This window comes from Cydia pomonella, chromosome 15 (genome assembly GCF_033807575.1).
Source record: "Cydia pomonella isolate Wapato2018A chromosome 15, ilCydPomo1, whole genome shotgun sequence".
NCBI classification, from domain to species: domain Eukaryota; kingdom Metazoa; phylum Arthropoda; class Insecta; order Lepidoptera; family Tortricidae; genus Cydia; species Cydia pomonella.
In genome coordinates, this window is record NC_084717.1 from 10,053,980 (window position 1) to 10,066,273 (window position 12,294).

At 34.3% G+C, this 12,294-nt stretch overlaps 1 protein-coding gene across 1 annotated transcript in view; it reads right to left on the bottom strand.

Annotated features, from left to right (window-relative positions):
- The window catches only part of LOC133525745 (apoptosis-stimulating of p53 protein 1-like), a 322,549-nt gene that overhangs the window by 244,589 nt on the left and 65,666 nt on the right, over positions 1-12,294 (bottom strand). The window lies entirely within an intron of this gene.

A 12,294-nucleotide genomic window follows, 5' to 3' on the forward strand; every position in this document is an offset into this window, starting at 1 on the left:
CGGTACTTTTTCTATGAAATTCCATTTCGGGATAAAACGGTTATCACTAACTAAATCTTAACAATTTTTTTCTCCAATATGCTCGGAAATGTTCACCTTATTGTAGCAAAAATAGTAGATACGGGAAGTTCTTCATTATAGTCAAACTCAAATTAAAAAAAAATCAAACCATTATTGTCGTGTTTTAGCGGACGGGAAATTATTACTTTATTGTTATGAATCCACTAAGACAAACGCAAACAGCCAATGAATATAGCCGCGGGCTGCGTCTACACGACTCGGTCAGCATCATTTCAAGCTATAGGATAGAGTCGTGTCATGTAAGACCGTCGGGTAAGATCGTGCAAATATTGCTTAATAAAATCAAAGACTATGAACTTACCTATATATATTTTTAAGGATCTCATGCGTGCACATACAGCTTATACCTTTTTCCCTTTTATTTTCCTCGCGTTGTCCCGGCAGTTTTTCCACGGCTCATTGGAGCGTGGGGTCCGCTTGACAACTAATCCCCAGAATTGGCGTAGGCACTAGTTTTTACGAAAGCGACTGCTATCTCATACCCAGAGGGTAAACTAGGCCTTATTGGGATTAGTCCAGTTTCCTCACGATGTTTTCCTTCACCGAAAAGCGACTGGTAATAATCAAATAATATTTCGTACATAAATTCCGAAAAACTCATTGGTACGAGCCGGGGTTTGAACCCGCGATCTCCGGATTGAAAGTCACACGCTCTTACCGCTGGGCTGTCAGCGCTGCACATACAGCTTATATTGCACAATTATATGGAATAAACGAATATTGAATGATACTGAATGGCTGAATAAGTTGTGCCTTTAACTTTTTAAATTTAAAAATAATTAAAGAGATAAATTCATTTTGACATTTTTGATGTGAAGGTTCGATTTGAGTGCTGGTTGATGCTTAAAATATGATTATTTTTCCTTATTTCCTCGCATAATTGGAGAAAAGCACTATATATGCCTCGGTAGGAACAGCAATTCGTGGATTCGTCTTCTTCGAAACTCATCCACAGATTGCCCTTTCCCGGCCTCTGCAATAGTGTACTATTTTTGTATTGCGAATTTTGAAAAAAAAAACGATAACCTATTAACCTAGTTTTTCATTCTCTTACTAATAATTAAAATAATTCCTTTTGTTAAAATTTCAGCAGTATATTTTAGGTGTAATATTATTTACCGAATAGATAATAGTGCTATTTACGCATTATTAGGTACATAATATATCCAGCCACGCTATGAATTTGATTACCACGAACGAAATCAGTCCAAGAATTCAATCATAAGATGTAGTTCAAACACCTCGATTTACATAATACGCTGTCGAAGCGATAAGCGTGGGCGTAATTCATTTAGCCAATCTAATATGTTTATAATGCGTAATAAACTTTAATATTTAACATGGTGATAAGAGACGAATCATCTTCCTCGCGTTGTCCCGGCATTTTGCGACGGCTACTACTAGTAGTACGTAGCGTAGTAGTTACGTGTACTACTACTAGTAAATTATATTTGTTGTCTTGGATTTGGATAGGAAGTATAATAGTGTACTTAACCATGTTCAAATTTACCAGCATTCCGTTCCGCAGCTAGGCACAGTGCGGATTGGGGTCTTCGGGCATGGGATCAAGGAGGGAACAGTGGCTCGGTAGAAAATAGCCGAGCACTGTACAGTGGCTCATTTGGCTTTTGGCATTTGGCTCAAGTTATATATGCGTTTGAATTTATTCGCTGATGTACGATATACTCATTGTAATATGGTTTACGAATGACTGTCTACGATGTTTTTGACATTGGGCACCTTGTACATCTCCTTTAATGTACCTATCTATCTATTATATTGTTTTATAACTCTAGAAACTATATCTCTGTTATATTGTAGTAGTTAGTGTAGTAATTATTTATTTTTAAAGTATTCTTGCGTTATGGTTCCCCAGGCCGCAGGTTGTAGTTATATGTTGCTATGTATTGCTCATGTCACTATATATAATGTGTATTGGCTTGTGCTTGGCTACTAACAGATTTTTTAAATGGTATAGGTACTCAATATTTTCACAAGCTGACTGTAATCATAATATTCCCTAGCTGCGAACCCTCTTGTACTTATTGTACTGACGTTGCACGTTATAATTTAACTGCTCCTTATATAATAACACAGATACAACCACATCTATATAAAAACTAGACTACACCGGAAAATAAACACGACATTAAGGAAGACTTTAATATCTGGTGCGTTCGACCGTGGCACCTACTTACCACATACAATCGACGTTATGCAAATATGAGGCCTATAATATGTAAATATAATATGTATTATGTTTCCGTATCTTCACAACCTCGATGGAATCCAGCGAAATAAAAAAAACCTTTCACAGAAACCGACCATTTTGTACAACGTTTAAAAGCAAGTTTTTTTTATAATCTTCCCGCCATAAATTGAATTAAAACTAATTAATTTAACAACCACCGGCTGTATTCCTGTCGGTAAATCAGTCATACAGTATAAAAGCTTCCAATTAAGTAATGATGATTGATCGAGCGCATTCAAATTTTTTCAACCAAAAATTACTCGTTACCTCAACCGCAAGGCCAATTTCGAGTACAAATATCCAACGATTCGGTCATGCTTAGTGATGGCCGCAAGAATATTCTCAAACCCGAGAATATTGACTTAATAGTAAATATGACAGCAATATGGAAATAATGACAGGAAACTTAAAAACATGTTTCTAAAATGTTTTTTGATGAAGTGAATATAATCGCTTCGTGTCGAAAATAATGTGCAACCTTTGAGTATTAAATATTAAAAATAATAAAAAATATGAAAAAGCAATAGCTTAGTAAATACTCGTACTTTCCACGAAAATGATTTTGAACATGATGGTTTGACTTATTAATGATATTTTTCCGAAAATACTTCTTTTTGTAGTAAAAGGACGTAAGTGCCGAAATCTTCCATTAGGCGTGGCCCAACACGCACCTGGCAATTTATTTATATATTTTAGATGATATTAAGACTGGGTGCACTACATTTCCTGCCGGTGAGTAAGGTTGCCAGAGCTCAACGAGGGGCGGGAGGGGGTTAGGGTCGGCAACGCGCATGTTACTCCTCTGGAGTTGCAGGCGTACATACGCTGCGGATACTGCTTACCATCAGGCGGGCCGTATGCTTGTTTGCCACCGACGTAGTATTAAAAAAAAAATATTATAATTTTTTTTTAAATTACATTTCATATATTATAGTTTGATACATCTTTATTTTGAATAACGTAATAAATGGCATACTACCGTAATACCTAATTAACGGCAAACAATGTTATTATTGGTATAATGGTCATAAGGTATATTTACACTTCGTCTAATATACTTTGCCATAATTATTACATACTCTAAAGCATATCACTTGTTCTAACAAGTGATATCACATAATTATTTGTGTGGCATAATGAGTGCATGGCATAAATGGGTTAGATTAGGTTGGAACTGCGACTCCGCACAAACGAATAACTGGGTCAAAATTATTTTCGTTGTCTTGTTTTTTGTCCCCAAAAAGGTGACGTAATGCAGCTTTTTGTATGAGATGAAATTTAGTTTTATAATTTTTCATGTAAAAAGACACAAAAATGACTCAACTTTTTTATTTATCAGATAGAAGACAGTTACAAGCGTGACAGAGTATTCAGAAACACAAAAGGAGGGTTAGGTTAGGTTAGAACTTCGACCCCCCCCCCCCCCCCCCCCCCCGTAGAATAAAAAACTCCGCAAAAATGTGGTTTATGTTAGGTTTGAACTGCGGCCCCCGCCTAATCAAAAACCTTGAAAGAATAGGTTAGGTTAGGTTAGGTGGGATGATAATCTGTATGTATTTATACTTGATAAAATTATAATATATTACGTTATACAATAATATAATATAACAAAAGTCATGGCATTATAACAAATGTATGATAGTTTTTTTAGAATTATATTAAGCATTACACACCCATTAAGCCTACGATTTAAGTAAAATTAGTATTGTATTTTCTCCGTTTTAGTTTATAAGGTTACATTAGGAAAAAAAATAGTAAAAGTTAATTAGTTATTATACTCTGTTAAGCCATTTCCGCTGCATTAAAAAAGCGGCACATTAGTAGGTAAATGTTTAGGCGAATGTTCCCGGGAACACACATTATATTTCCTTTTGTACTGAGAATATTCACATACTAACGTATGTTGAATCAAATTCCCCATCATTTCGTCGAGTTGGCACATCACTAAGCTCCGCTATAAGAAACTATGTATGCCGAAGAAGACATTAAGTACCTACATTATCATTATATTCGGAGTTTACAAGCTATAATACAAGTTAATGTTGTACCAGTGCCTAAGGAATTGATTATACGTGCTTTACGAAACCACTCGAGATTAATCTAGAGGTTTTGACGTAGCAGTTACCGGGGAAAAAATTAGGTACTTGCACGATTCTGTTTGGAAACGTTTTTGGGAAATAATTGTTTTACTTGTTACCCGAATATGTAAGAGAAGCTTGAGTTACTGAAAAAGGAACGATACATCCGTACTAAGTATATAAATTTAAATTTGCTAGTAATAATTTAAAGAGCTTAATTTGTTTAAGTAAGTAAGTAAGTAAGTAAATATTCTTTATTGCACCAACAATTATACATTTTACATACATGTAAAACTACAAATGAATTTTAAAGGAAAATAGAACCAGGTAACAACAGGCTTAAGGTGCTTAAGTTTAGAGCATAAGTAATTCACATTCAACTGTTAGCTAGGTACATACATTCTAGTATACAGGGCGTCCCAAGACTATGGGACATCAAGGGAAAGTACCCTAAATATCGTAGATAGGATATTTTGCTGAAAGAAGACTTTATTTTATTTTTAAAAGTAAGTAATATTGCATTCAAAGAATTTCTAAAAAAAAATTGAAAATTGCTTACTTTTTCTAATGTAAAAAATCTACTTGAAATTTTAATCAAAAATTTTACTCTATTCATTTCTTTTGCGATATCATATTTCTGAGATGACTTATTTTTTATGCATTCTTTCGATTGGCATCATAAAAATTTCGTTCGATTTCCAGACAAAGTAACTTATTTTTTTTTAATCTTTGAATGCAGTATTACTCAGTTTTGAAAATAAAATAAAGTCTCCTTTTAGCAAAATATCCTATGTGTTATATTTAAGGTACTTTCCCTTGATATCCCATAGTCTTAGGACGCCCTGTATAATAATACTCCTAATAAATTCATATTGTTTGTTAAGAAGCTATAAGCTGTGTATACCTAAGTAATATATTTCCTAAACTATTGGAACTCTTATCGAGCATCATATTTTACAACTACGAATGGTTCCAAATAATGGTTACCTTAAAAACTTACCTTACTTACCTTGGTTAAATAAATCCATTCTCCTACTAACATGAAGCATATAATTATATTAGTATCGGTAGTGTAGGTATCACCGACCACAGTTTGCCGGCATAGTAGGCACCTACATAGGTGAATCATATTTTTCTTGTCACTGGTTACCATGGTTTCGTTCATTCTTTAAAACCTAATTTTAAGTTTTTATATTCACTAATCACGCTTTTTAGGGTAGTTATAAGCTCTTTCCATGAGGGGACATCTTCCTATAACCACGTATTTCTGAGGCCAATAGAAAAAAAATGTAATATGAGATTAGGTTAATTTCGCCAAAAAGAAATCATTTTTGTTTCATGTTTTTCGTTTGTTTCAATGTGTTTTATACATAAAAATCATATGCTAGTAGTAAACCTTTAACTTAAAATGAATATGTTTTTTTCGTATAGCCTAGTTTTTGCAGTGTTATTTGTCATTTTTTTACATCTGTCAATGAGGATATTTAGACTACCTACCTACTTGCGTTCTATAGTAGCAACATCGCCATCAAAAAGGCGTTTTGCACTGAGTAACGATAAAAATAGGTATGTTTCTTGAATGCCCATTCAACGAAACGTAACTTAACTGTGAAACTAGGCGAATTCCAGAAAAAAAATAGGACTTTTTAGCCTTTAAATATCTGGACTACACTGTTAAAATCTTTAGGGTTCCTTCCTTCCTTGATGTTTGTTTGTGTGTGGAGCACGGTGTTCCATGTACATATATACACATGATATGAGTACAGCTAAAACAAACATTAATCCAAGCGGAACGATTCCGATTTGTAACAAACAACTCTGTTACAATCAAAATTATGTAAATCATCATGTATTAGCAACTAACAACAGTGCAGTAGCTCGTATCGCTAATTGAGGAAATAGACGAAGGCTGCCCCAAGGCCATTACTTGCCAAACGATAGCAAAAAATGAAAAAAAAAACTAAGATCAAGGCACTCTGCGTGACTAAGAATTTACACTTCAAAAAAAGAACAAAGAACATTATTTTACGATTAGAACAAATCTTCCGAATTCTTATTATTTACAATAATTGAAAAAAATTGGTATTGTATAAAAAATTCCCACGAGCGTGATGGCGAAATGGTTCCATTAATTTTAATTGAAACTCATTTAGTACAACGTTTAAGATTGACAAAGCACTATTGTTCAGGGTCCTTGAATGTGACTTAAAAAGCAAGTTATTAATTTTATGGAGTACGAAACGAGATGTCGCTTTGAGGTCAAGATAAAAAGCATCAACCATCGAAACTTGAACTCTGTTAAACTAGGAAGTTTCCTTTTGTACGTATGGGTTTAAGAAGGTAGAGAAGGCTGGAGATCTCGTGTGATTGGTTGTACTGTGTGTTCCCCACAAACCTATTGTCGAACTGAAACCGGTTCTAAAGAATTCGCCTTGCGTCACTTTAACCGCGTGTAAACATTTTAATTGATGATATGCGGAAGACAAAAAGGCTTTATAGCAAACGCTGTTTCATATTAGTATACATATGTATATGTGCCTACTCATAAGATCTATTCATAGATTTAGCGTTCACAGTAACTCAGCGTGCAGCATAGTGCGGTACGCCAAAAAACGCCGTACATTGTGTTAAAAGCATAAAAATCAGTACAACTGATCTAGGTAATTTGAATCAATTTGACCCGTAACACATAAAAGGGAGAGGAGTTATGACGTCATATTTTTTTGTATGGGAAAATTTTTTTCAGAAACCTATCGTGTATATGGTATTGAATGTAAGGGCTTTTTAAGCCGATTCAAAATATATCAAATGAGTACGTTTCTGACACTTTTTTAATAAGAATAAAAATAATTTTTAAAATGCACCAAGTTTGGCTTTTCCAGATCCGAAACCGATCAATTTTATTTTGTAAAATATATCTGAAATTAAATCTAATATTCTCATTTTTAACCCTAAAAAAGCAATTTTGAAAATATTTACATCAAGTTTTTTTTTACAAAATTACATTCTTGGGGTTAGATATGAGGATATCGAGGTATATTTTAGGATATATGAGGTATATTTTACAAAAAAAAAACATTTTTGAACGATATTGTATATGGAGGAGCCTTGGTATGTATGTTTGGTATAAACTTGGTATGTTTTGAAAAATATTTTTATTCTTATTTTAAAAAAAGTGACTAATTTGTAATCATGAGATATATTTTAGAATTGGCTTAAAAAACCAAAAACATTTGATTCCACACACGATAGGTTTATGAAAAAAATAAATAAAAAATCCCATACAAAAAAAGATAATGTCATAACTCGTACCGATTTTCATAGTTCACCATTTGCAGCATTTTACGGAATTTCGGGGTGTACATTGTGATACAAGTACAAGTGTGCTAAGTTGGTCATTACACACGAGGCGATATTGTGCGCGCGACCTGTAAGCGAGCGCGCAATAAGAAAGCCGATGTGTGTAATGACCATAGCACACGCGTTTCATACGACGTTTTTCAACACACTTGCGAGGAAAAAGAAGAAACTTTAATATAAATCAAATTTTAATTGTTATATCGGTTAGTTAGTATGCAGTCTTGCATCTGTCATACTGCCTGCTGTCGAGCAAGTATGTTGAAAAGTAAATTACGCCACACACGGGTGCCTATGAAAGATATTTTGCCAAATAGGTTTTTTAAAATAATTCCTACAAAGTAACATTGCTAATAATTTTATTATATATAATAGAATAAGTGTCCGATGTCATGAATTACGTATAGTCGGTTGAAACGAATTGCACAAGACAATGAAAAGTAAAATTGTTTAAAATCATCTTCAATTCCCATCAAAGCGATACGTCACACCACTTAGTGCGCGGAAACATGAAACTGCGCGCAAAATTGCCATAAACTGCGCAGTAGGTAGCGATGGAATCAACATTTTTTTGTAACATTTGATGATGGTACCTAATATAAGTTGACACAGTTTGTCGACTCTCATTATGTCTTGTTTGAAGGTGTTATATCACTAAAAATATACTTGCACTTGAACGTTTACGTACATACACGTATGTGTATAGGTGTATTAGGTATATTAGAACATGAGTTTGAATTAGCTAATCACAAGTTGATAGAAAATAAACACTGTTCTTTGGTTCTGTTGTGTTGAAGTTTAACTTCTCATGAGTTTCATGTACAGAATACCCACTTTTTTACATAATATATTATACTTATAGTAAAATACCTGTTGAAATATATCTTCTGTTTCTTGCTTTGTAAAAAGAAATGATGGCCGGATGCCGATAGACACAAATAACAGGTACGTAATACCATTAAATTTGTTGGTTTTTTGTTTGTATTTTTTCTGCATGCACTTTTTGTACTTGAATTATTTTATATTTAAGTTTTTTCATTAAGAAATCGGCTATCATATTCAGTTTAGTTAAAATCTCATAGTAAAATCTGTTTTACCGGTTCCCGAGATACAGGCTACGCCTAGTTTGGATGGATGGATATTTGTTTAATTGTAAAATCTAATATATGTTAAGTTCAATCTGCTATGTAATCTTGTAAAAAAGGTTTGGTAAATAAACGATTTGTATTGTATTAAATATAACTCAGAGATGCCCACTAACTCCACTATTCTTAGTCATATGGGAACTGCGAAGAGATGCTTGATTTAAATATTTGAAAAATTCCCTAGTAATTGTTTATTACTAAGTAGCCTTACCACGACTGCCTAAGAAGTGTCAAATTGGCATATTCGCTAACGTCTGCGTAACTTGCTTTCTATACATCTCGCTCGCACTAATATACCAGTACGAGCGAGATGCATAGAAAGCTAGCTATGCTAACGCTAGCGAATATTTCTGTATCAAACTGGTGGTAGCGGTCTGGTAGCGGTACGTTTATACCCTCGATATTATACCCTGAACTGTTATTAGCCATGGCATAATAATATATATTGTAGCAAAATTGCTACATATGTACCAACATCTGTCGGTTTATTTTTGAACTTCTCCAGTGACTAGCTGCCAGCTTGCTCAGTTCTCTTTCTGTTGTCTCTCTATGCGGTTTCATAATTCAGGCGTTGATGATTAGATGGCGCTCTATCACATTGGTCGTTGAAGGAGTTTGTTTTTTCCTTTTCACCTATTTTGAATGTGATTTATGGCAGGCTGTTAGGCAAACTGTTTAATTTATGTTATATTTTTGTTGCATAATTGTTTAAAATTAAAACGTATTCTGTGAAGTGACCCTGTAGGGTAAAAGGTTTGCCAACGGACAAGTGTCATATTTTTGTTGTATAATTGTTTCAAATTAAAACGTATTCTGTGAAGTGACCTTGTAGGGAAAAAGGTTCGCCAATGGACAAATGTCATATTTTTGTTGCATAATTGTTTAAAATTAAAACGTATTCTGCGAAGTGACTTTGTTTTACTTCAATATATATATATATATTTTTTTTTTCGATGCTAATATATATATATATATTAGCATCGAAAAAAAGTAGTTACATAAAATGTATAATTGTATAATACATATAAACAAGGAGTTCTGATAAATATAGATAAAATACGATTTACAAGTAATTTTCTTGTGAAACCTCTTTAAATACATTCCAAGGTACGTGCATAGTAGCTCCTTTCATTGGACGACATATGTATTAGCTTACGCGGTAATAAATTCGCGGTCCGAATTCGGATCGTGAGAAGCTTCTAAGCTATCAGCGCTCGTAGTCACGCTCCGTCTAATATCCGGAGCAACAGTGCAACCTTATACTGGCGTCCAACACTTGAAACTATCTGATTCACAAAACATTTTGTCCGGACTCCGAGCTCGTTCCTATGATAAGCCATTAGGAATAGTAATAGTGTCTACTGGGCCACAACGAAAATGACATGTGAGACAAACATTTCCATTACAAATGCAGTAAATTTTACACTAATATGGTTAACTAATTTACTCCGTAGCCAAGTTTGCCCATGTGATCGCATTGGACCAGATCCTTAATGTAGACGAACTTTGATGCATTAGCCAAGTCTGTATCGGTGCTGCAATAAAAAATTGCGTGTTGTGAAGTTGGCAATCAACACCTGAAAGTACTATAAAAGAAGAATAACTGTAAATTACAAATTTGCAACATCCGAAAAGTGATCCCAAATTTTATTATAGTACATTACGATACATGTCCGGAAAATAGGAAATGTTCGCACATGTATCGTACAACGTTTTACAGTATATTGGCCCTTGAAATTTTCGACATAGTTAGGCAATGTGCTAATTATCGCACTAGTGCGGTAAAGTAGCCATGTATATGTAATGATATTTATTAAATTTTATTTTAATTTAATCTAAAATCTAAATCTATTAGATGCGAGACTCCGCTGTATTACAACCAGTGATAATGGTTGCTTCCCGCACGTTCATCTCCACCTCAGTGGTAAGGCAGCCTAGGACAGGTGATGACGAACAAGCGTAATCGTACTAATCATAATCAGAGACCAAACATTGGTCCGCTGTCGATGCGCTGAACAAGAATTGTGAATGTTATACTCAGTTGTAAATCTGTCTACAACCAAATTGCATCCGTGGACTTCACGGATGCTTGACAAGCATTTGAGTTACGGAGCAATTGTGTAACATGTCATACCGCACATAAGTACTTAAACGAAACCAGTAAGATCCTATTGTACATATATTGGAAATCTTTATAGGTTAATTTGGCGCTTCTATAATAGTACATTACGATACAAGTGCGAAAAATAGGAAATTCGAAACGAGTGGCGATAAATTAAAACACGACCGAAGGGAGTGTTTTAAGTCGACACGAGTTGCGAATTACCTATTCGCACATGTATCGTACGTTTTACAGTACATATGGCCCTTTAAATGTTCGACACAGTAACGTAATATGCTAATTTTCGCACTAGTGCGGTTAAGTAGCACCATATGTACTGTAAATTCAAATATACTTTATTCATGTAGGCCTAGCAACAAGCACTTATGTGTTAAAATAAAATACTGAATGCACCGACGACTCTATAATCACAAATACTACAATAGTAATCATAATAATTTGAGGTACATCGATAAAAATAAATCTCTAAGTATATGTATTCATATTAGCTTGGTTAGTTTATTTCTCTTCCTTTAGTACCTAAGTATTGCAAAAGAAAGTGAAAAAAAAAAACATCTGTGCGTAAATAAAAGTAGGTAAGCGAGTTGATTCTCTGCTCCATCTTCACAGAATTCTCCACCCCTAGAGTCTGTTCGGAAACAGAAGAGTCGTGGAATTTATTGGGCCCCATACATTCCACGGTCTTCTCTTTCCGCACAGATATTCATTCCGCTCGCGCGCGCCATAACTTGACTGCGAGTGAAAACCAAACCAATTCAGTATTTAAAAACTCTGAATCCGCCTCCAACTCGGTACTTACAAGCGCGTTGCATGTATGTTACGGTGAGGAACCACAATAATAACATTGTTAGAGTATGATATCACGTCTATAGAGTCATAAATAAGCGATATGGTTTTCGCTTTAATTACTCTTTCTCACCTTTGATTCGCTTGCGGTTGAGCGTTCTCATGATTAGATGGTGTTACGTCGGAATTGAATTTTAATTATTCAGCTCTTACAAAAACATATCTGCGATAGATGGGCGTGTTTTATTGTTGTATAAGTTTGTTTTATTAATTTCTCATAAATTCAGTTTCCAGAAATTTTAGGTTATTAATACGAGCACAGCGCTAGGTAGGTATTGATTCTACTAGAAGAAATAAATGTCTCAATGCTATTTTGGTATCGGCTTTTCAGGACTGGAAAATCGAAAATAGTAGTCATAAATAAATTGGCGCACTTTCTTCTTCATAGTAAAAGTAGCACTATTGAATCAGCAC